We start from the raw sequence: 25,718 nt of genomic DNA, 5'->3' as shown, positions 1-25,718 counted from the left end.
CCTGCTCTGCCTGTCATTCGAGCTTCATCGTGTTTGATAGAGAAGGTATTGTCACCTAGACATGAAGGCTGGGGATGTGCTCCACAGACCGGATTCTGATGGACAGTTTGTGGTCTAGCTTATTGGGAACCACACAGGACATAAATGACGGACTCTGGGGGTTTAAGGATGCTCCAGCCTAAGGAGTTGTTTGTTGTTGTATTGGTCAGCTAGAGATCAGCGTGCCCCCTTTTCTCTGACACCTGTCAGATGCCATCACGGAGAGTCATGAAGGACAGGCATTTACTTACCTCCTGTATTTTTCATAAATACTGTAATCACATCAGTTTTAAATTTCATCAGCACTTTTTGGGCCATTAGGATTTGTAGAAGACCAAGTCTCTATTTGAGACTTTAAAATGTACTGTTTTAATTTATGAAATACCAAGACCTTATTTAAATCTTGAAGGCTACACTATGAAGCGTAGTCTAGTGGGATGATTTCCAGATAAATTTTTAAAGTGTTAATATTTCACATTCGAAATGTTAAATATTTCAAAAATACTTATTTTTATTGATAAAATGCATATATATAGACATATACATATATACATGCATTTTATTGATAATATATATAAGTATGTATAAAAGTGTACATATTTGTACACTTTTTGAAAAAAAAAAAGCCATGGGCTTATAATGCAAAGCTATTGTCCTAGACCTCACCCCCAGCACAGAGAAAAATTTACAATTCTTTTATATGTTCCTATGTTTACAATTTTTGCATTTATAGCTCTAAATATATTTGTAATATTGGCTGTCTTGAGTGTCTGTCTGTATGTGCAGTATATTAACCATTATTGATTTGTTAAATTTAGATATTGTTAATATTATGATAAAGATCTAGCTTATTTGTACTACAGCCATCCCACTTTCAATATGCTACCATTTTTAGTTTTTTTGTTGCCTACATACCTTTAAATAATATGCTTATTTCTATCTTATTAACTGTGCTTATTTCTATTTTATTAACCATGTGTGTGTGCTAAGTCACTTCGGTCATGTTCAACTCTGTACGACCCTATGGACTGTAGCCTGCCAGGCGCCTCTGTCCATGGGATTCTCCAGGCAAGAGTACTGGAGTGGGTTGCCGTGACCTTCTCCAGGAGATATTCCCAAACCAGGGATTGAACCCGTGTCTCTTACATCTCCTGCATTAGCAGGAAGCTTCTTTACCACTAGTGCCACCTGGGAAGCCTCTTATTAACTGCAGAAAGAAAGAAGAAAGCGAAGTCACTCATTCATGTCCGACTCTTTGTGACCCCATGGACTGTGGCCTACCAAGCTCTTCCATCTGTGGGATTTTCCAGGCAAGAGTACTGGAGTGGATTGCCATTTCCTTCTCCAGGAGATCTTCCTGACCCAGGGACTGAACCCAGGTCTCCCACATTGTAGGCAGACACTTTACCATCTGAGCCACCAGGAAAGTCATAGTCAATAGTTAATATAGTTATTCCTTAGTTTATAAGATGAGATTATTACTCTTTCCATAACTTCTGGCTTTAATATTTTCTAGTGTCTCTCACTTGGACTTTGAATTTTACACTATTAAAGCTAATTTCATTTATACCTAGTTTTAGTCATCTGAAGGTCTTAATGTTATGTTAGTAGGTTGACTCTGAAGGTTAAAAAATTCAACAAAAACTATTATGAGTATCTAAGCATTGTTACCGGAGAAGGCAATGGCACCCCACTCCAGTACTCTTGCCTGGAAAATCCCATGGACAGAGGAGCTTGGTAAGCTGCAGTCCATGGGGTCACTAAGAGTCGGACACGACTGAGCGACTTCACTTTCACTTTTCACTTTCATGCATTGGAGAAGGAAATGGCAACCCACTCCAGTGTTCTTGCCTGGAGAATCCCAGGGACAGGGGAGCCTGGTGGCCTTCTGTCTATGGGGTCGCACAGAGTTGAACATGACTGAAGCGACTTAGCAGCAGCAGCAGCAGCAGCAGCAGCAGCAGCAAGCATTGTTACTGCCAATTGAAGTAGTGTATTGTGATTACTTTGCCTTTTGTAATTTTTTGTTTTCCCTTGAGTTTCTGATAGTTTGTATTTTCCCCCATAATCTGTCTTTATGGAATCCTTAAGTCCTTTCAGCTTCTTTGCAATACCCCCTTTTCTTATATACTTTATGCTGTCCGCAGCCTGGAGCAACTGTAGTCTAGGCATCTCGTCTTCCACTAAGCTTCCTTGGATCCGTCTTTCTCACTTTAATTCCATGGACTGCTGAAGCTACTTCAGGGACCCTCCTACAGAGGGTATGTGTTGTTGTTGCTGTTTGGTCACTAAGCTGTGTCCGCCTCTTTGTTACTCTTAGGTCTGTAGCCCACCAGGCTCCTCTGTCCATGGGATTTCCCAGCAAGAATCCTGGAGTGGGTTGCCATTTCTTTATTGAGGGGATCTTCCTGACCCAGGGACTGAACCCAGATCTCCTGTTTTGCAGGCAGATTCTTTACTGTTGAACCACCAGAAAGGGTATATAAGAGGTAAATATTCTCAATTTCTGTGTATCTGTAAATGATTAGTGTTTTGGCTAGGTCAAGAATTATAGGTTAGTAAGTTTTTCTTGGGAACTTGGAAGACATTGCCCTATTTTTTAGCATTTAGTAATGCTGGTAAGAAATATGATTCTTGCCTCTTTGAAAGTTAGTTTTTTCCTCCCTTCAATTTTTAGAAACTGACTTTTATGATCTCTTACCAAAACTTATCTGATTGTGGTTCTTTTCTTCATGTGCTTTTTTGATGGCCTTCTTGATGGGCCCTTTCATTTTGAAGAGTTGTGACCTATAGGTGTGGGAATTCTTTTAAATTATTTCTTTGATCATTCCCTTTCCTCTGTTTTCCTGCTTTAGAATTCTTTAAAAAATCTGTATTAGTGGGAACTTCTGGTTGGCTTCTGTACATTTTTTTTTTTTCCTCTTGGACTTTTTCTGTCTTAGTTTTTTTGCCTAACTTTCAGGGGGACTTATTCAAAATTGTTTCCTTACCTTATATTGTTGTGTTTTTTTTTTTTAATTTTTGACTGTTATACTTTAAATTTTCTAATACCCTTTCTTATTCTGAGTGTTCCTTTTTAAAACAGAATTGTGTTCTTATTTCTCAATGTTTTCAAGTACTGTTCCTCAAATTATTCAGGTTTTCTCAAAGATCATTTTTGTTTGGTTGGATTTTGCTTATTGAAGATATTTTCCTTTATCTTTCAATACAAATGTCTGTCAACAGTTGTTGTCCAAATATACTTAAGAATATGTCCAAATAATTTATGTCCAAATGTATTTAAGAATGAAAATTTGGGGACTGAATCATCAGAGATTGTATGTCCTGTCGTCCTGCTTTTTCTAGGGTGTTTATGGGAAACCTGGCTGTTTCCTTGCAGGATCCTCCCAAGTTTCTGTATTGTCATGGTCATCCTTCCTTCTTAAGTGTTTTCAGGTTATAACTTTGTCTGCTTTCTGATCAACTCCATCGTCTAGAATTTTGCTGGACTGTTTCATCCATTCCTCTTTTCTTTGGTTTTGTAGATTTGTGCCTACTTGGTTTCTTGACCTGAATATTAATGAGAACCTGGGGAGGCATGGGATAAACTGACATGATCAGTTTGCCATTTGAGCTGGAAGCAAGTACAACCAGTATAAATCTTGTCTCTTTTTACGGTTGATTGAGAAGCTAAAATGTGAAATAATTTGGCACTGCCTCATCAAAGGATACCTGTTAGGTTCTTTTGTTCCCTAAGAAGATCAGTGTTATCTCAGTGATTTTTGAAGTGAGAGTAGTTATGGAATTGGCCTTTATTACTTCCTTCTCTTAATGGTACCCTGTGTCATCTTAGGAATAGTTGTAGCTATTCCTAATAGTCATAATGTTAGTAATAAGCTAAAATGTTTCTAATAAATTGCTCTTGTTTATCCTGTTTCATAAACTTTGTGTAATTATAAATCCAAACTACCCTATGTTTCAGAAAAAGGAGTATAAGTCCAATGATTAATATAAACACAAAGAGCACAAAATTCCAGTGTTCCCAAACATCAGTGTATGGAGTGATGTAATAGATTTTTTAAATTAAAAAGCCTTGGCCTTCCCTAGTAGTCCAGTGGTTGAGACCATGCTTCCGCTGCAGGCGGAGGGGTTGGGGGCGGGGGTTGGCGCAAGTTTGATCCCTGCCTAGGAAGCTAAGATGCAGGCAGCCAAACAAATGAGAAAGGCTTTCCTTACTGGCCTACTCATTTTAGTTGTCATGTTGGCAGCTTTTGATTTTATTGTGATCTTTTAAAGGTTAATTCTCAGTATAAGTGAAGGCTGGAGGAAACCTGGATTCACATTCTTTATGGGACTGTTTTTTTTTTTTTTTTCCCCTCTCTGTTTATAAGCCACCCAGTCTGTGGTATTCTGTTGGTGGTGGTGGTTTAGTCACTGAGTCCTTTCTGACTCTCTGTGACCCCACGCTCTGTAGCCCACCAGGCTCCTCTGTCCATGGGATTTCCCAGGCAAGAATAGTGGAGTGGGTTGCCCTTTCCTTCTCCAGGGGACCTCCCAGCCCAGGGATGGAACCTGGATCCCCTGCACTGCGAGTGGATTCTTTGCTGGCTCAGCCACCAGGGAAGCCTCTGCATATTGACAGTATCTCAGTGCCTTGTCAAAGCTCAGGAATGGGCACGTGACACAACCTGATCTAGAGGAAAGCTTGGGGCTTTTGTTTGAGGGTTGGGGAAGATGTGCTCTTCCTCTGAGCATGAAAGAGAGAAAATGTATCCCCAGGAATTGTTGGCAGCCATTTGGTATCTATGAGAAAAGGAGGCTCTTAACCAAAGTAGGCAGAGCAGAGGACAGAAAGAAGCAGGAGATAACACTGTCGAGTTACTGGAGGGAAGCAAGCTTTGTGACCTGAGTTATCTGTGGACTGTATGAGAGCCATTAAAAAACCTTTATTATATTTTAAGATATTTAAATGTTGATTGGGTTTTTAAATTTCCTTTAATAGCAATTGAAGCCACTATAATTGATACATATCAAAAGCCTTAACATTTTGAATTTGATGAAGCAATTCCAATACAAGGTTTTGTTTTGTTTGGTTTTTAATAATGATGTAATTAGAGAATGTAGCACTTTGTTTTAAAAAGTAAAACAGTGTTTAAAAAACTTGAAACTAATGCAACATTGTAAATTAACTATATTCCCAATATTTTTTTTTAAACAGCAGAAAAAAAAAAAAACAAACCTTTTCCTTTCGAAATAATTTTAAGTTTACCAAAGAGTTGGAAAAACAATTCAGAGAGTTCTTCTGTACTCTTCACCCAGCTTCCCATAAAGAATACCAAACTATGGTATACCCATCGAAACTAATAAATTAGCATTGATGAAATGCAGTTATCTACACTTCATATTGCAGCCAGACTCTACCAGACCTTCAGATCTGTCCTTTCTTCTGTCCCAGGGTCCAGTCTAGGATGCCAGGGGACCCTGTCCCGCTTAGTGCCCTCCAGGCTCTAACAGTTTCAGTTTTATTTTTTATCTTTCACGACTCTGACAGCTTTGAATTGTACTGGTCAGACATTTTGTAGAATATTCTTCAGTTTTTTTTTTTTCATGATGTTTTGTGTTGACTAGATGAGAGTTTGGGATTATAGGGAAGAATACCACAGTGGTGAAGCGCACTTCTCACCATATAAAAGGTATATGATATCAACATGTCTTACCCTGGTAGTATGAACCTTGGTCAGTTGATTAAGGTAGTATCTACCAGGTTTCTTCACAGTTGGCCATTTTATTTTTCCATGTTATATCCATTTCAAGCAAGTCACTGAGTCGGGCACACAGTCAAAGGGAGAGAAGTTGTTGCATATCCCAGATAGGAGACTATCAAAGAATTGGGGGCATGCGTTAAATCGACTGCAGTAATTAATAAATATTTTAGGGTGGGCTACTTTAAGGTTATTTAACTGTTCCTCCTTAAAACGTTCCCAACTAATTTCAATATTCATCGTTAGATCATATCCGTAGCATTTCCTGCTGGGTTTCTAATTGTTTTATCTCTCCCTCCTTCCCTCTGCATTTTCTACCTAAAATTCTGTAAGGAAGAAGAGCCTTTTTTCTCCCATTTATTTGTTTGTTCATTAATTTATTTATATTACTATGAACTCATGCTGTTTATTTTATTCTTTGGATTATATGGTCGGGTACTGTAATTATTTGCTTTGTTTCTCAAATTGTTCCAGTTTTGGCCATTGGGAGCTCTTTCAGGTTGGCTCCTATGCCTTTTAGTGTGCCTGATACTAGTTTCTTATTACTATCATTAATTTTAACTCTCCATGCTTCCTGGCACTATGTAAGGTGCTCCAAACTCATCCACAGTAGATGTTTAAACTAACCCACAGTGGACAAATCAATAATCTCATAAATATTTATTTAATGTTAAATGACTATGCTAGTTGCTATGGGGAACAATGAAGTTTAAGGTATAATTTCTGCCTTCAAGAATTCTATAATCTATTTTCAGAGATAAAATAAACTAATAAAAGAAAATGGAAAATATAAGACAGTACGCGATTGAATTAGTAAGGACTGGAGAAGCTCACAGAAGAGAGAAACAGTAACATCAATCTGAATATGTCAAGAAAGGAAGCCTGGAGAGATGGATCTAGCTCAGCAAGTGAAGTGGCAAGGGAAAAAATAAGTGCAGGAATTGTTATTGGAGGCTGTGAGAAGTAGTGAGGGATAAAGTCATCGTAGAGGAAATTGACAAAATTTCTTGTTTTATAAGATACAAATCCAGCTAAAACTGATACAAGAAAAAATGGAAGGTAGAAACAGCTCTGGATTTGTTTAATTAAATTTAACATTCCCATAACAACAACCAAAATCCCCCCAGATCCAGATGGTATTATTAATGAATTTCTTCAAATATTTGAGGAAGGAATGACACTAATCTTAAGTAAATAACAGAAAATAGAGTGGAACACTTCCTAAGTCATTTTCTGCGATATATACTACTTTAATACCAAGTCCTGACACAGTTTAAAAAATACACACTAATATCTGTCATGACCATAGATGCAAAAATATCTAATTCACAATTAGGAATAGAATGCGGTGATATAGAAAAAGGATTATAGTTGCAGGATACAAAATTAGTAGTACAGAAATCTGATGCTTTTCTGTACATCAGTAATGAACTATCAGAAATAGAAAGTAAAAAAGCAGTCCTGTTTAAATTTGCATCAGAAAGAAAAATAAGCTTAACCAAGGAGGTAAAAGTCCTATGCTCTATAAACTATAACAATATTGATTAAAGGAATTGAAGATGATACAAAGAAATGGACAAGATATTCCATGCTCTTGGACTGGGAGAGTTCATATTGTTAAAATGGCCATACCACCCAGAGCAGTCTGTAGATTTAATGTAGTCCCTGTCAGATTACCCATGACCTATTTTTACAGAACTGGAACAAATAATTCTAGAATTTGTTGGAATTACTGGTAAAAAGGATTCTGAATTTCCAAAGCAATATTGAGCAAAAAGAACAGAGCTGAACGAAGGTATCACCTTCCCAGACTTCAGACTATGACAAAGGTACAGCAATCAAGAAAGCATGACATTGGCACGAAAACGGACATAAGGTCAATGCAACAGAACAGAGAGCCCAGAAACACACCCATTCATCTGTGGTCAATTAGCCTGCAGTGAAAGAGGCAAAGATATACAGTGACGAAAAGACCATCCATCTCTTCAGTAAGTGATGCTGAGAAAACTGTCCAAGCTGCCTGTAAAAGAGTGAGATTAGAGCATTTCCTCACGCCAGAGACAAAAATTAAACTCGATTAAAGATAAAATGTATCAATGACCTAAGTAGGACCTGAAACCATACATCTAGAAAAGAGCATAGACAGAACAGTCTGACATTGTAGCAGTACATTTCTGAATCTAAGGCAAAAGAAATAAAAGCAAAAATTAAAAAAAAAAAAAAGTCACCTAGTTAAACTTAAAATGTTTTCTCAGCAAAGGAAATCATCAACAAAACAAAAGGCAACCTGTGGAATGGGAGAAAATATTTGCAAATGATGTAACAGGTGGCTAATAGCCAAAATATATAAATAGCACACGTAACTCAATATCTAAAAAAAAAACCAACCTGATTAAAAATTGGACGGAAGACCCGACAAAAGACTTCTCTTTTTTCCAGAGAAGACATACATATGGCTAATAGGCACATGAAAAGATGCTCAGCATCACTGATTATTAGAGAAATGCAAATCAAAAGAAAAAGATATTACCTCATGCCTGTCAGACTAGCTATTATCAAAAAGCCTAGAAATAACAAACGTTGCTGAAGATCTGGAGAAAAGAGAATCTTCATACACTGTTGGTGGGGATGTAAATTGGTGCAGCCACTATGAAAACCAGTGTGGAGCGTCCTTCAAAAACCTGAAAATAAAACTACCCTATTGATCCAACAGTTCCTCTCCTGGGTATATATCTGGAAAACATGAAAACTATATTTGATAAGATTCATGCACCACAGTGTTCATAGCACTAGCTACAATACCCAAGACGGGGAAGCAACCCACGTACACATCAGTACCATCAATAGACAACTGGATTAAGGGGTGTGTGTGTGTGTGTGTGTAGTGGAATATTATTTATCCATAAGAAAAGAATGAAATGTTGCCATTTGTAACAATGTGCATGGCCCTAGATAATATTATGCTTAGTGAAATAAGTCAAAGACACATACACAAAGATATCACACATATCACTCCCTGTGTGATATCACTTAGAAGTGGAATTTAAAAGTTAAACTGACAGATGTATATAGCAAAACAAACAGATTCACAAATTCAGAAAACAGACTAGTGATTACCAGTGAGGAGAGGGAATGAGGTAAGGACAGATTGAGGTTAAGAGACACAAGCCACTAGGTATACAGTAGATGAGCAGCACAGATACAGCGCACAGCACAGGCAGTCTAGCTGTCATAATGACATTTAATGTAGCATACTCTGTAAAGGTTCTGAGTCACGATACTGTACACCTGACACCAATATAATATTGTAAACCAACTATGCTTCCAAAAATAAAAAGCTGAAGCAATGAATTCTTTCCTCCTAAATCAAGAAGGCGGCATGCATGTCCACTCTCACTGGTTCTGTTTAACGTTGAACTCGAGGTTCTAGCCAATGAAATAGGATTAGCTACTAAAAGAAATTTTAGAAGTTAACAGATTGGAAAGGAAGACGTGATTGAACTGTCTCTGTTTGCAAATGGTATGACTGCATATCTGGAAAATTCTAAGAAATCTAAAAAGATCTATTTGAACTTGGCAGAAATCTATTCAATTTATCAAGGCCTCAGGATACAAGGTCATTGTAAAATATCAATTGTATTTCTATACATGAAAATATAATTAGAAAATGAAATTTAAAAACACCACCACTTAAAATAATATCAATACCATAAGATAGTGATATATTTAAATGAAAAACATAATACCTAAATACTGAAAATTAGAAAATATTTCTGATAAAAATTAAAGATGACCTAGGTGGAAAATATATATATATTATATATGTAATGGAAGAATCAGTATTTTTAAGATGTTGGTTTTCCCCAAAAAGTATATAGAAATTGACAATTTCTAAAATCTATATGAAAATACAGGGGCTTACAAGAATCAAAACATTTTCTTCCTCTTTTTTAAAAAACTGAGTCAAACTTTTTTTTCTCTCTTTTTTTTTTTTTAACTTTTCTGGCTGTGCCATGCGGCATACAGGGTCTTCCCTAACCAGGAATCAAACCCATGCCCGCTGTGTTGGGAGCATGGAGTCTCACCACTGGACTGCCAGGGAAGTCCAAGTCAAACATTTTTTTAAAAATGAATGACAGTGTGGGGGAACCCTTACTTCCTGATTTTAAGACTTACTCTAAAAGCATCAATAATTAAGAAAATCTAATATTAGACAAAAGATAGAGAAACAGATCAGTGAAACAGAATCAGAAGTAAACAACTATATAGTTAATTGATTTTCAACAAAGATATCAAAGCAGTTTAGTGGAATAAAGGAACAGTCCATCAACAGATGGTGCTGGAACCATTCAAACTGTGTTGAAACACAGTGAAACTTAATGCCCACCTCACTCCAGTATTCCTGGGCTTCTCTTGTGGCTCAGCTGGTAAAGAATCTGCCTGCAACGCGAGAGGCCTGGGTTCAATCCCTGGGTTGCGAAGATACCCTGGAGAATGAAGCAGCTACCCACTCCAGTATTCTGGCCTGGAAAATTGCATGGAGTGTATAGTCCATGGGATCACAAAGAGTTGGACACGACTGAATGACTTTCACTTTCACACAGGAAGTAATTCAGGATGTATCATAGATCTCCATGTGAAAGCAAAAGCAGTAAAGCTTCTAGAAAAAAATGTAAGCCAGTGTCTTAGAAAGATGGCAACTATTTTTTAGAATACCGAAAGCGCTAACACTATAGGGGAAACAAATTAATTGGACTTGGCCAAAATGAAGAACTTCCATTCGTAAACAGGCGAACATTAATAACAGGTTATTAATAGAGATACCACAGACAGGGAAAATACTGTGTAATACATACTTCTGACCGAGAAATTGCATCCAGAATCTCTACAGAACCTTTACAACTCACTTTAAGAAGACAGAAAACACCCTTTCCCCAAAGGGGCAAAGTTTCTTGAACAGAACCTTCACAAAAGAAGGTATCAGAGCGTCCAGTAAATATTTGAGGATCAATAATGACATCGGTAGTCGTGAGGGAAATGCAAAGTTATATACCACTTCACAGCTACTAGACTTGGCTACAAATAAAAGCAGCGATGATGCGGAATGTTGGTCAGGACTTCGGGAGCTCGCAGTCAGTCAGTACTGGTGGCGATGCAAAATATTACAGCCGTTTTTGGAAAACTAGTGGCTCCTTAGAGTGAACCTGCCCTGGGCCCCATCAGCCTCGATCTACTTGTTTACTTAAGAGAAATGAGAGCGTATATTTAGAAAAAGCCTTGTATCAGAGTGTTTGTAATAACTTTATAGTGGCTGAAAACTGGATCAACCTCAATGTCTATCAACCGGAGAGTGGGTAAGAAGCTATGGTGTTTTCCTACCATGGAATGATACTCATTTAAACAATATTTTTTATACACTAATGCTCATGAATTAACTGAATAGACTTAACAACAAGAATAAAGTATAGTCACTGTGGTGCAAAGGAAGCCAGACGAAAAATAACATATAATCTGTGATTCTGTATATATGAAGTTCAAGTACAGACCAAGCCGTTGACAGAGATGGAAACCAGAGCTCCCCTTTTGGAAGGGCTTGACAGAAAGGCACTTTCTGGAGTGATGAAAAGGCTGTTTATCTTAACTAGTGTTTGGTTACATTTGGTTACATTTGCGGATGCTCCGCACTGAAGTACATGCCTAAAATCTGTGCATTTTACTGTATGTAAATTATATGCCACTTGAAAGAAACTGTAGACATACTCTGTATTCTGCACTGATCTTTGGGGGAAGATTTATTATATCAGTAGTCATGAACATGGAAAGGAATATGACTTCTAAAGCTTAGAGCAGCGTGGATTGTCCCATTCCACTCTCCTGGGCCTGTGCTCACACACCAGGTCCCCCTCTTGAATTCCCACATTCGGTCAGTGTTCTTAAAATTTTCCTCAAACCCAGGCTTAAAATATTCTTGCAGCTTTGATTATTTCTTCTATTTTATCATGACTTCCATCTAATTTGTGGAATTTCCTCTATTCTCTGCTTTTTTTTCCTTCCATCTAGGCCTTCCTTTATACTTTCACAACTATATTTCTATTTCACCTCTTAGCAATAGTCCTCTCCTTTATTCTTTTTTTAATTATTCAGAACACTGATGCCACATTTATCCTCAAAAAAACACTCCTGGTCAAAATCCATCTGAAACAAGAACACTTCAGTAGCTCTAAGCCGGTTGACAAAATTTCAAATTTGTTATTCTGGAATTCACACCCTAGTCTTATTCTCCAGCTCCATAAATTCTCTCCAGTCTCCAAATATGTCACAGCCTCTCTCATCTCTACAGTAAAGCAATATATGTGTCATTTAAAATTTTTCACATTGATTAGTACCCCTTTTGAAGGAACCTGTACTTATATACAGTAACAATTTTAGTTCCAGAATTGTCTCATTGTTTTTTGTTTTGTTTTGCATCTTTTTTTATTTTTTGTAATATGAAGACGCTGCTGTGAAAGCTTTATCACTTACTTGTTTATTTAACAAATATGTATTGGGCCCCAGCCATATACCAGACACAATACTGAGAGCTGTAGATGTGGTTGCAAGCATGGTGAACATGATGCCTGCCTTAACAGAACTTGAAGCCCTAATTAGAGAGGAATTTAAAAAGCAATTATAATTCAATGTGGTTAGTGCTATGGAGGGGGAGGAGTCTCATATTAGTCATGTATTGCTGCTTAACAAATTACCCTGAAACTTAAGTATTTCCCCAGAGAAATACCACCAACAGGGTGCATGTGTGTAGAGTATGAATACACACACACGCGTGCACGTGCATGCATATTGTTGTTCAGTTAAGTCGTGTCTGACTCTCTGTGACCCCTTGGACGATAGCCCGCCAGGCTCCTCTGTCCCTTACTATCTCCTGGAGTTTGCTGAAATTCGTGTCAGTTGAGTCGATGATGTTATCTAACCATCTTATTATCTGCTGCCCCCTTCTCCTTTTGCCTTCTATCTTTCCTAGCATCAGGGTCTTTTCCAGTGAGCTGGCTTTTCGCATCAGGTGGCCAAAGTATTGGAATTTCAGCATCAGATCAGTCATTCTGTAGAATATACAGGGTTGGTTTCCTTTAGGATGGACTGGTTGGATCTCCTTGCAGTGCAAGGGGCTCTCAAGAGTCTCGTCCAGCACCACAGTTCAAAAGCATCAATTCTTGGACACTCAACCTTTTTCCTCTATACACACACATACACAAATATATAGAGATACACGCATATATATATCAGTATCTTTACCTATTTGTAGAGAACTTTATTTCAGAGAATTACCTCATGTGATTATGGGGGCTGGCAAGTTCAAAATCTGCAGGGCAGACTGGAGATCTGAGGAAGTGTTGTTTCAGCTCAAGTCCAGAGGCGGTCTGTATGCATTATACCTCTTTCTCAGGAGACCTCAGATGGTTCTCTTTTAAGGCCTTCATCTGATTGGATGAGACCCACCAGCACTGCATAGGTTAGTCTGCTTTACTCAGCATCTACTGATTTAAATGTTAATTTCATATAAAAAAATCCTTTCACAGCATCATTCACACTGGTGTTGAACTAAATATCTGAGTACTGTGGCCTCGCCAAACGACACATAATACTAACTATCACAGTCAGGAATCTGCATGGCCCAGGGCAGTCCTCCGGCTCATGGTCCCTCACCTGGCTTCAGTCAGGGTGTCGGTCAGATGCACAGTTATCCCAGTTGGGGCTGAATGCAGTTCCCCTGGCTCAACCGTACCAGGATCCATTTCCAAGCTCACCCAGTGATCATTGGCAGGGCTCAGTTCCCTGACAGCTGGATGGACTGAGGGCCTCAGACCCTTGCCAGTGGGCCTCTCCAGAGAGCACTGCCAGCATGGCAGCTGGCATCATTAGGGTCAGAGGGCAAGAGAGAGGTCACTTCCCATCTCTTTTGCCATACTTTGTTCGTCAGAAGACTAGGTCTCACCCACACTCAAGGTGGGGAAGGAGAGGGGATTACCTAAGTGTGTGAATACTGGAATAGAGTCAGTCAAGAGAATCAGCGGAAGATCCTTTCTAGTTTGAAATGTTTTAACTCTATGATAAGGAACTAGAGAAAGGATGGAATACTGCTGTGGCTTGGGAAGTCTCACTTAAAAGGGGAGGCTTCCCTGAGCTGTGCTAGGTGGGTTCATACACCAAGAGGAAGAGAAGCAGCAGCAGTGGTTCCTCACAAGCCGTGTACATCTGAGCATCTGTGGAGCATTTGGAAAATGCATGTGGTGACAGCTTTCCTCTGGTGATTGCAGTTTAGTTGACATGGGTAACTTTGACGCATCCCTAGTTAAGATTCACTGTAATATAATGAGCAGACAGTTTTTAGTTGACCCAAGGATTTGGATCAGAAATAGTATGTTTTAAGGTTAGAGAGAATGGTGGAAACAGGTATTCATAATGAGGACGTAGATCCGATCCTTAAGAAAATAGGGAGACATTGTAAGTGACTCGGTTGTTGTTGAGTTGCTCAGTCATGTCCGACTTTTGCAACCCCATGGACTGCAGCATGCCAGGCTTCCCTGTCCTCTGTTTCCCAGAGTTTGCTCAGACTCATGTCCCTTGAGTCAGTGATATCATCCAACCATCTCATCCTCTGTCGTCCCCTTCTCCTCCTACCTTCAGTCTTTTCCAGCATCAGGGTCTTTTCCAGTGAGTCAGTTCTTTGCATCAGGTAGCCAAAGTACTGGAGCTTCAGCATCAGTCCTTCCAGTGAATATTCAGGGTTGATTTCCTTTAGGATTGACTGGTTTGATCTCCTTGATGTGTCCAAAGGACTCTCAAGAATCTTCTCCAACACCACAGTTCAAAGGCATCAATTTTTCAGTGCTCAGCCTTCTTTATGGTTTAACTCTCACATCTGTACCTGACCACTGGAAAAAGCATATTTTTGACTAGTCGGACCTTCATCGGCAAAAATGATGTCTCTGCTTTTTAATAGGCTGTCTAGGATTGTCAGAGCTTTTCTTGCAAGGAGCAAGCATCTTTTAATTTCATAGAAAGTTACTGAGTAGTGCATGAATATATAGTTACGTTAAAATTTTTTCATTTATATATTCATGCCTTCATTTTTTTTCAAATACTTCCTTATCGCCACTGTAGACTGAGATACAAGATATTTTTGACTGTAGGATGAACTACAAGAAGGAACACCAGCAAAAAGCTTATTGTGGTATATGAGGTGTGATGTCATGAGTTGGGTGAATGGGAAGAGGAGTTAACAGGATTCTATAATTCAGTAGAAGAAATAAAGAAGGGTGAGGAGGGAATGATGACACCACGTCTTTTAAAGTCCACCCTCCTTCAGCAGACCTCCCAGGGCTGGGAAGCAGAGAAGGTGTTGGGGAATTTGAGTTACCGTGTGCTTCAGCTCTTCTGTTCAGTAAAATATTCTATGGGTCTGACAAGGACAGAGTAGCGTGGCTCAGTAAGCCCTTGAAAGGGGGATTTATTCAGAGGCACTGTATTTTAAATCCACAAATGATGAGATTCCTGCCAAGCTTCTTTTGAATTAAATAAAGTCCAGAATATAGGGGAAATAGGAATGTTCATTAATGCGATAAGACAGCATTTCTACATGAAGGATACAAAATCAAATAGAGTCTTTGTTTTCGTTGCTTCTAGAGAGTCAAAGTCGGAGTCCTTTTGCGGCTCTGTGCCTGTAACAATGTGGGGCATCTTTTCATCATACTTGCGGGAATGAAAGGGCATATAGTTTCTCTGCACGATGACAGGCATGTTTCCTTGAACAATGCCCTGTAAAGGTCACGTTGGAGATTTGAGTCACAAGCCTTGTGACTTCAATTTGAGGCTAAGTTTAGAAATGGTGTGTCCAGAGCGTGCCAAGTTCCATTAAAAGCCCTGGTGTCGTGTTGGATTACAGTTGAATAGAATAGGACCCAGTGGGTCATTGTATCTTTCTTCGTAGCAATACATAGATTCTCCTTTGTATTATTCCCTGGTCGGGTGGTTATGATAGATGCCTACTTCCACACCAGATCCTGGAAAATAATGTCTAATTTCATGGACCTTTTTTTTTTTCTCAAGTAGCATATTTTCTAACTTTTCAATTATCATTAGAGGATTTCTGTAAAAGCTGAATTATTTGTGTGTGTTCAGTTATGGTTGATCTTAAATGCTACCTTCCTCACTGACACTTTGACTATTCCCCTCGTCCCCAAGAAAGAGGATCTCCAGTCCTTCCCAAGCTTCAGAGCACTTCTTCCCTCACTGACGTCATTGTGGTCTGTTATATAACAGTACTACTTCTCCTCACTACCAACTGATGCGTTCTTACTGTGCTCCTCTTATTGTGCCGAGCACTTTATATCATTTGCTGTTTACTTGTTTAGTCGCTAAGTCATGTCCGACTCTTATATAACTCTTTACATAGGTTATCTTACTTAATGCTCACAGCAACTTATATGGGAAGTATATCATTTCTGCATTTTGCTGAGGAGGAAGCCAGGGTTAAAGAGTCTTAGGTGCCTTTGCCTAAGATCACACAGCTAGTAACTGATGAAACAAGAACACCCCCAGGCAGTCTGGTCCAGACCCGATTCTTTCAGCCACGTACTAGCACCTCCTTCTTAAATTTTGGACATCCAAGTAGCATCCCATTCCAAACCAGTAAGATGCTTGAGGGAAGAACTATGTTGCCTTTTTTTTCAGTATTCTTGGAATTCTCCGACATGTTGATGACTCAGAAGTATGCACTGTGATATTTGTCTTTCTCTGTCTGGCTTGGAGAAAGACAGATATCATATGATAACACTTATATGAGAGATCTAAAAAATGATACAAATAAGCTTAATTACAAAACAGAAATAGATTCATAGATACAGAAAACAAACTTATAGTTACCATAGAGGAAAGCAGGCGAGGGGTAAATTAAGAGCTTGGGATTAAAATATACACACTATTATATACAAAATGGGACTTCCCTGGTGGCTCAGTGGTACAGAATCTACCTACCAGTGCAGGAAACCCCAGTTTGATCCCTGGGTCAAGAAGATCCCCTGAAGAAGGAAATGCCAACCCACTCCAGCATTCTTGCCTGGGAAATCCCATGGACAGAGGAGCCTAGTGGGCTGTAGTCCATGGGGTCGCAAAAGAGTCGGGCATGACTCAAAAACAGCAGCACATAAAAAATAGTAACCAACAAAGACTTACTGTGTAGCACAGGGAGCTTTGCTCAGTATCTTGTAATAACCTTTAATGGAAGAGAATGTAAAAAGGAATCTATGTTTATGTACATATATATTTATATACATATACATTAAATCATGCTGCTGTATATCTGAAACTAACATAACATTTGAAAATCAATTATGTTTCAAAAAAATTTAAAAAGTCTGCAGTGAATTGTGGCTGAGTGACTGCTTGGAAGGCACCATCAATATTTTATGGAAAACACAATCTATAAGTTGAGGCATTCCACCTGAAACTTTGTTTTTAAGCAGTGTGAAGAAATGAGAATGCTAGTCTGTGAAGTTTTAAGAACAGTTGCTGTTTATTTTGTATTCTTGTCATTTAGCTTAGATCCTGTGGTCCAGATACTTCCATTCCCTGTTCCTTCTCAAGCTCTTCTTCCTTCTTTTATGCAAAGATAAACTGGCTGTTTGGCTCGGTTGTTTTTTCTTTTGGCCCCATGTAGTAATCCTAGGCTCCACGTCTGCCGAGCTCTGAAAATGCTGTCAATCATTCTTCCTTATTTCTTTATTCATGCCTTAAGCTTTTGTTGCCTAAAATAAAATGAAAAGTTTTTAAAGTTTCACGTGACCTTCCTCATCCTTCCCTAGCCTTTCTGTAAAGCTTCCCAGCCTCAGTGTGGATATGAGCTAAAAGTTCCAAGGCTTGTACAGAAGACAATGCCATTAAAAGCTGGCACTTTGAGGGGAATTTTGAAGTGATTGACTACAAGGTAATAAATACAAAACACGCCACAAACATGGATGCTAGGAAAACTGATGGAGGGTCAGCTCTTGGCACCGGAACAACCCAAAACATGTAGGTACTTGACTGAAAATAAGAGAATAAATCTATCAATAGATGGAGCTCTGCCGAGACCTGTCGGTTGGCCCTCATAGATGGACACAGCTACAAGGAGATACAGTCCTGTCACTCAGAGATAGCCACAGGGATGCAGGCTCCATCCCTGCGTCAGGGACACGGTTCTCCTTAGGCAAAGGTGATGTCCTCTTTCCCCTGGCCAACGAAGGAACTGTGGGCCACATGGAGGTGCCAGAGGAAGATGCGGCCTTCGCCTTGGTATCGCTGATGTCCCAGGGCACGCACAAACCTCCCCACCACACCAGGAGACCCCTGGGGCTCCAGAGGGCTCTCTCTGCATCAGGAAGAAGGTGGGAGAGAAAGTGCACCGTGTAGAGCTGGGTGTCTGCATTTCCATGACTCCTGACTCAGTGAGACAATGTCTGATATAAAACTAAAGCAAATTAGAAGAGGAATTTTCTTGATCAATTTAGTAATATGTGAGTTCATTTGGTATATTGCAGTATAACCTGTTCCCCTGTCAAAATTCTGTTTATTAAATATTTTTCGTTTTTTTTAAAGTGTCAGATCAGATCAGTCGCTCAGTCGTGTCCGACTCTTTGCGACCCCATGAATCGCAGCATGCCAGGCCTCCCTGTCCATCACCAACTCTCGGAGTTCACTCAGACTCACGTCCATCGAGTCAGTGATGCCATCCAGCCATCTCATCCTCCGTCGTCCCCTTCTCCTCCTGCCCCCAATCCCTCTCAGCATCAGAGTCTTTTCCAGTGAGTCAACTCTTCGCATGAGGTGGCCAAAGTACTGGAGTTTCAGCTTTAGCATCATTCCTTCCAAAGAAATCCCAAGGTTGATCTCCAGAATGGACTGGTTGGATCTCCTTGCAGTCCAAGGGACTCTCAAGAGTCTTCTCCAACACCACAGTTCAAAAGCATCAATTCTTCGGCGCTCAGCCTTCTTCACAGTCCAACTCTCATGTCCATACATGACCACAGGAAAAACCATAGCCTTGACTAGACAAACCTTTGTTGGCAAAGTAATGTGTCGGCTTTTCAATACGCTATCTAGGTTGGTCATAACTTTCCTTCCAAGGAGTAAGCGTCTTTTATTTTCATGGCTGCAGTCACCATCTGTAGTGATTTTGGAGCCCAGAAAAATAATGTCTGACACTGTTTCCACTGTTTCCCCATCTATTTCCCATGAAGTGATGGGACCGGATGCCATGATCTTCGTTTTCTGAATGTTGAGTTTTAAGCCAACTTTTTCACTCTCCACTTTCACTTTCATCAAGAGGCTTTTGAGTTCCTCTTCACTTTCTGCCATAAGGGTGGTGTCATCTGCATATCTGAGGTTATTGATATTTCTCCTGGCAATCTTGATTCCAGCTTGTGTTTCTTCCAGCCCAGCATTTCTCATGATGTACTCTGCATATAAGTTACATAAACAGGGTGACAGTATACAGCCTTGACAAACTCCTTTTCCTATTTGGAACCAGTCTGTTGTTCCATGTCCAGTTCTAACTGCTGCTTCCTGACCTGCATACAAATTTCTCAAGAGGCAGATCAGGTGGTCCGGTATTCCCATCTCTTTCAGAATTTTCCACAGTTTGTTGTGATCCACACAGTCAAAGGCTTTGGCATAGTCAATAAAGCAGAAATAGATGTTTTTCTGGAACTCTCTTGCTTTTTCCATGATCCAGCAGATGTTGGCAATTTGATCTCTGGTTCCTCTGCCTTTTCTAAAACCAGCTTGAACATCAGGAAGTTCACAGTTCTTGCTGAAGCCTGGCTTGGAGAATTTTGAACATTACTTTACTTGTGTGTGAGATGAGTGCAATTGTGTGGTAGTTTGAGCATTCTTTGGCATTGCCTTTCTTTGGGATTGGAATGCAAACTGACCTTTTCCAGTCCTGTGGCCACTGCTGAGTTTTCCAAATTTGCTGGCATATTGAGTGCAGCACTTTCACAGCATCATCTTTCAGGATTTGAAATAGCTCAACTGGAATTCCATCACCTCCACTAGCTTTGTTTGTAGTGATGCTTTCTAAGGTCCACTTGACTTCACATTCCAGGATGTCTGGCTCTAGGTGAGTGATCACACCATAGTGATTATCTGGGTCATGAAGCTCTTTTTTGTACAGTTCTTCTGTGTATTCTTGCCACCTCTTCTTAATATCTTCTGCTTCTGTTAGGTCCATACCATTTCTGTCCTTTATCAAGCTCATCTTTGCATGAAATGTTCCTTTGGTATCTCTGATTTTCTTGAAGAGATCCCTAGTCTTTCCCATTCTGTTGTTTTCCTCTATTTCTTTGCATTGATCGCTGAAGAAGGTTTTCTTATCTCTTCTTGCTATTCTTTGGAACTCTGCATTCAGATGCTTATATCTTTCCTTTTCTCCTTTGCTTTTTGCTTCTCTTCTTTTCACAGCTATTTGTAAGGCCTCCCCAGACAGCCATTTTGCTTTTTTGCGTTTCTTTTCTGTGGGAATGGTCTTGATCCCTGTCTCCTGTACAGTGTCACGAACCTCATTCCATAGTTCATCAGGCACTCTATCTATCAGATCTAGGCCCTTAAATATGTAGTTGATTTACAATAATGTGTTAGTTTCTGGTATATAGTAGAGTGGTCCCGTTTTATATATATATATATATATATATATTTCAGATCTTTTCCATTTTAGGTTATTCCAGGATATTGAATATAGTTCCCTGTGCTGTACAGCAGATCCTTGTTGTTTATATAATTTTGCATATAGTAGTTTGTATCTGTTAATCCCATTCACCTAATTTGTCCCCCTCCTCCACGCTTCCCCCCTTGGTAACCATGTTTGTTCTCTATGTCTGTAAGTCTTTTTCTGTTTTGTATCGCTCTTCTGTATCATTTTTTTTATTCCACATCTAAATGATATCATACGGTATTTGTCTTTCTCTGTCTGACTGACTTCACTTAATACGATACTCTCTAGGTACACCCATGTTGCTGCAAATGGCATTATTTCATTCTTTTTTATGTCTGAGTAATACTCCACATCTTCTCATCCATTCATCTGTTGATGGACACTTAGGTTGCTTCCATATCTTGACTCTTGTAAATAGTGCTGCTGTGGCCATTGGGCTGCAGAGTTGCCTTATTTTCTGGATATATGCCCAGGGGTGGGATTGTGGGATCATATGGTAACTCTCTGTAGTTTTTTTTTTTTTTTTTTTTTAAGGACGCTCCATACTGTTCTCCATAGCAACTGTGCCTGGTGAACTAGTTTTCTAAAGCACACAGACCACAGAGTGAAGTGAGGGAAGAGGCCTTTGGGCTTTGATGCCCTGGTTTTCAGCCTGATCAGGAACCTGTGCCTTCGTTTTCTTATCTGGGAAATGGCGCCAGTGCCTTCCGGTGGCAGGGCCATTCCTCAAATCAGAGAGCCTGTGCCCGGGGTCTCACAGCTGGTGGGCTCTCGGTGAAGATCAGTGTTGCTACCTTCATGTTGAGAACTGTCCTTCAACCCTCATCTGGTGAAAGAAGGAGAAAAGCAGATTCACTTAAGTATAAAGTGCTGCTGGCCCTTGGTCATTTCTAGAGACCGTGCTGAAAAGGTTCCCATCCCACCCTGCCATTTATGAATATGACGATCTGGGAGTGCAAAATTAATAGCAATTAATACTTTTAACAGTAGTGGTAGATGCTATTCCAGCATGTTCTGACTACAGTGGCCGGTTCTGACAGTCACAATACTTTGGACGTGTCCTAATGGAGTGCTTTTTTCTCCTTACAGGAGCATCTGGCATGTCGAAGCTCCACTGTCTTCCATGGGACTGCCTTTGTGAACAGCTTCCATTTAAAAGAGTTTTGTGAATAAGTGGTTTCAGTCAAGTCCCCAGTGAACACGTTTGTCTTCTCGTCTCCTGGAGCTCTTAAGGTTTGTGTTAAGTTTTCCATTTGTCTCATGAAGTTATTCCTAATTTTCAACGTTATTTTTTAAATGGGTAATAGTCTTACTCTATTGCAATAAGAACTCTGGAAGTAGATTATGTACAGATTGTAATCCTTTGATTTCACTGGGAGACAGATAGAAATGAGAAGAAATTTGATATGCTGTTTCTCATGTTTATTATTATATACTCTGTGGGATGTTACAAGGATATTAGAAATAACATATCCCCCACGTTGGCTTAAACAAGTTTTATTTCTGTGTTCATAAATTCTAACTGAATAGATTCAATGAATTTATGTTGAGTGTCTACATATATCAGATTTTGTTAAGTACTTTCAATTAGCTAAGACTTTGCAGATAAATTATGCTTTGAAACATTGAAAATCAAAACTGCATTTGTCAATATCAACTAGTGTTATCATTTTGACATTTTTCAACTTATACAGTCTCAGTAGTCAGAATGTTTTCATTTAGCCGTAACAAGGGGTACTCACTGTATGATTTGCTGTGGTAGAACAGGGTCGTTGTTTAATGCGTGTGTGTTAACAGCTTAAAAGATTACTAACTATATTGTTGGTTACTTAAGGACAAAGCTTGCTAGCACAACAGGCATTTTATTTCAGAAATGCGTGTTCTGCTGTTGAGATGGTACCAAGTAAATCACTTTTATTTTGAAAGTACTTTCTGATAAAAGACCCACCTAAAGGCTGAAGTTAATCCCCGCCTCTTTCATAGATGAAAAAATGATCAAGCTCACAAATAAAGCTTTGTACACTGAGTGCACAGAAGCTAAACAGAGCATGGAAGAAGGAACGTAGTTCTTCCGGAATGGCATGTCTTTTTCCACAGGCGTTTATTTCATTTGGTTGGACTTTCATTCTGTCCACGGTGACAAATGTTTTCTCCCCTAAATAGCTCTCTACTCTGTTTTTTTTTTTTTTTTTTTTTTAATTTCTTTTATTGCTACTGAGAAATCAAAGTGGATTTCACTGCCCTGCCGGGCTAGACTCCAGTTTTCCCACTGTAGCCTTCATTGCTGGGCCCCATGATTGACTTTCTTTGAAGGATGAGGCGTGTGGGGGGGCGGGGTGGGGAGATGGGAAGTTGTGTTTCCACCTTAACTCTCCAGTCTGGTAGGACACTGTGGTGTGCAGAGACGTAACAAAGAGTATCTGTATTAAATAGAGGCACTGGGAAGAACTTGACAAGTGACCCAAATGTTCTTCCCTACTCGGCAAGCAGGACCCCACTTGAACCATCTGAAACCAACAAGAATCTGTCTTCAGACCTTCATTCTACGTATCCACTTTCCTTTTGAATCCTAATACAGATTCTCCTTTCTTAGAGCCTCCTTGTCTAAAAGCCTCAGGGATTCTTGACCTCCTCACGCAGCAGTTTATTTCTGCTGCCACGGAGACAGGGAATGTGTTGGTCAGAGTCCCCCTGCATCATTACAGACTCAAGTCTCAAGTCATCCTTTTCCTCTTCAGGAGAGAGAAACACGTTTTTCTGAACCTTTCCTATGAGATCATACAACCCACAAATTTCTTTACCCTCACAGTTTTGTTCTCAGTCTCTTAAATTCTCTACATTCTGCTTAAGTTTAACAATACAGACATGTTACTGGAGCATTAAAAATCATCTATTGGTGTTCCTCTGTGGGGCTTCTATTGACGTTTTGAAGGGAGTGCTTCTTTTTTTTTTTTTTTAATTTTTTTTTTCTTGACATGGCACGTGGGATCTTAATTCCTTGACCAGTGATCGAACCTGCCCTGCTTGCATTGGAAGTGCAGAATCTTAACCACTGGCCCACCGGGGAAGTCCCAGGGGATTTTTTTCTTTATGCTGTAAGATCAGCCCATGGAGTTTAGAAAGGTTAGTAGCCCTGCCTTCCAGGAACTGCAGACCAGCAGCACCCCTGCCCCCAACCCCTGGTTGGTGCAGTATAACCAGATTCAAACCTCCTCACATCCCTATTAAGGAGGACCGGGACTGCCCAGACCACAGAGTCTTCAGCAAGAACTGAACATGCTGAAACGGGCAGAGCTGAGCAAATGGTGAGGTTGGCCCGGACCCCATTTTAACTCTGGGTGCCATCCTCTTCCCATCCTATCGTTCTGAAAACTCTGGGCTTGCATTGATTTTTCAGCTGTCTAGAAACGCACCAATATGTGTATATGGATGCTTTTTTGAGAACCAGACTTTCTGATTTGGTGTCTAGAGGAGGTCACTGTTGTTTGCTACAGGAACATGGATGGATCTGGGGATGATAATCTCAGAACTCAATGCAGGAAAATAGGAGAGAGTGGAGAGCTCTGGGGACCTACAGAAAGGAGAGGGCCCAGACCACAGTGGAAGTGGTGGGGCGGGTGTGTCACTGTTGTGACACCCGCTCATTCACGGAGAGAGGGAAGGGGCAGAGCAGCTGAAATCCGAGGGGAGACTGGAAAAGGTAAGGAGCAAAGGAGTAGTTTTTCACTTGCGTCTGTGGCACGCATCACAGTTTCAGCTCTCTGCCCCGTGTCATAGGCTGACTTCAGGGATCAGGGTATAAGGACTTCAACCAGTCCTTTACTGCAGCCCAAACTCTCTCTCCCATCAGACCCGATACTCCTTCCTCACCCACCTTCCATCCACATTTCTGTCTTGTTCCTCACTTACCTTCTGGCATCCCCTCCACCCCCTTTCATTCTTCATGCATGCAGAGAATGGGGTCATGACTTAATGCCTTTTATTTCTCTGGATTCTTCCAAAACCTCAAGTGAGGCTCTCCATGAAAAGGAAAGGGCATAGAAACAATGGATTTCGGGAAATGTTTCCCATAAAAGCTTTGTTAAGGCTCTGATCTTTTGAGACATTTACCGTTAATACAGGCACAACCTTTCCATAGGAAAACAAATTCTCATTTGCTACTATTTTCTTTAACACAAGGAATCACTGAATTCCCTAGTACAGAGTTTTGTTGTTGCTGAGTCACTGCATTGTGGCTCTCTTTTGTGACCCTATGGATTGTCACCCACCGGGCTCCTCTGTCCATGGGATCTCCCAGGCAAGAGTACAGGAATGGATTGCCTTTCCTTCTCCGGGGGATCTTCCTGACACAGGGATTGGACCTGTGTCCCCTACATTGGCAGGTGGATTCTTTACCACTGAGTCACCAGGGGAGCTTGTCGTATAGTTTACTTAATAAGAAGATGAGGGTAATTCGTGACTTAAAAATACAGTTAGGGGTATCTTGGTTGTTATGTGGGTTACACGTACCGTCTGCCTTGGCTTGCACAAAATACACACAGCAAGTGCAGAGTTGCGCATGGGAACTAGACTAAAGGACTCTTTTTCTTTGCTTTCTGCTAAAATGAAGACTCCTGCATAAGATTTATCATCTATAAAAAAAGACTACTATTATAGAGACAGGAATTAACACCAAAGGCTTCCCTTAGCTTGTGTTGTTGAATTATTTAAAGCTTTATAGCTGAGTTTCTGGTCCTGATTTTTTTAAACATGGCGGTTTTCCTGTCCTCCCTTCTTGGGTGTTCAGGACACCGAGTTCTATTTGGCTTCTTGGAGTTTCTCATTTCCTGAAGTGTACCACTAGCTCTATAAACATGGAAGAATAAATATTAGCTTTATGAGACCATGTTCCTCTACTAGTTGAAAAATAGCATATAATAAAAAATACAAGGATGTAATATTGAAAATTATAGGTCAATATGCTCTCTTATGGTGGGTATATATCTGATGCTCATGCATGGAGACTGTGTTTTCAGAAGAATGGTGTGCTGTGTAATACCACTTGTGTCTGTGATATATTTTCACCCCTCATGTTTAACAATATATCTCAAGTAAGTCTCGCCTCACTAGTGAAATGTTTCTAACTTATTTACCACTATGATTTAAAAACCCAGGAAACGCTCTGACTCTTGCTGTTAATTCTAAAAATTACATAT

At 39.9% G+C, this 25,718-nt stretch overlaps 1 protein-coding gene across 14 annotated transcripts in view; it reads left to right on the top strand.

Moving 5' to 3' along the window:
- ENOX1 (ecto-NOX disulfide-thiol exchanger 1) overlaps positions 1-25,718 on the top strand; it is a 680,109-nt gene that overhangs the window by 315,196 nt on the left and 339,195 nt on the right. For 13 of the 14 annotated variants that reach the window (XM_061434507.1, XM_061434500.1, XM_061434506.1 and 10 more), the window contains one exon: positions 21,613-21,756. The gene's annotated coding sequence lies outside the window, so the exon portion shown is untranslated. Of the gene's footprint in view, positions 1-2,461; positions 2,529-21,612; positions 21,757-25,718 lie in introns of those variants that run through there. The other variant, XM_061434510.1, reaches the window with a different exon arrangement.

Source organism: Bos javanicus, chromosome 12 (genome assembly GCF_032452875.1).
Source record: "Bos javanicus breed banteng chromosome 12, ARS-OSU_banteng_1.0, whole genome shotgun sequence".
NCBI classification, from domain to species: Eukaryota; Metazoa; Chordata; class Mammalia; order Artiodactyla; family Bovidae; genus Bos; species Bos javanicus.
This window is presented reverse-complemented; position numbering and strand designations above follow the sequence as displayed.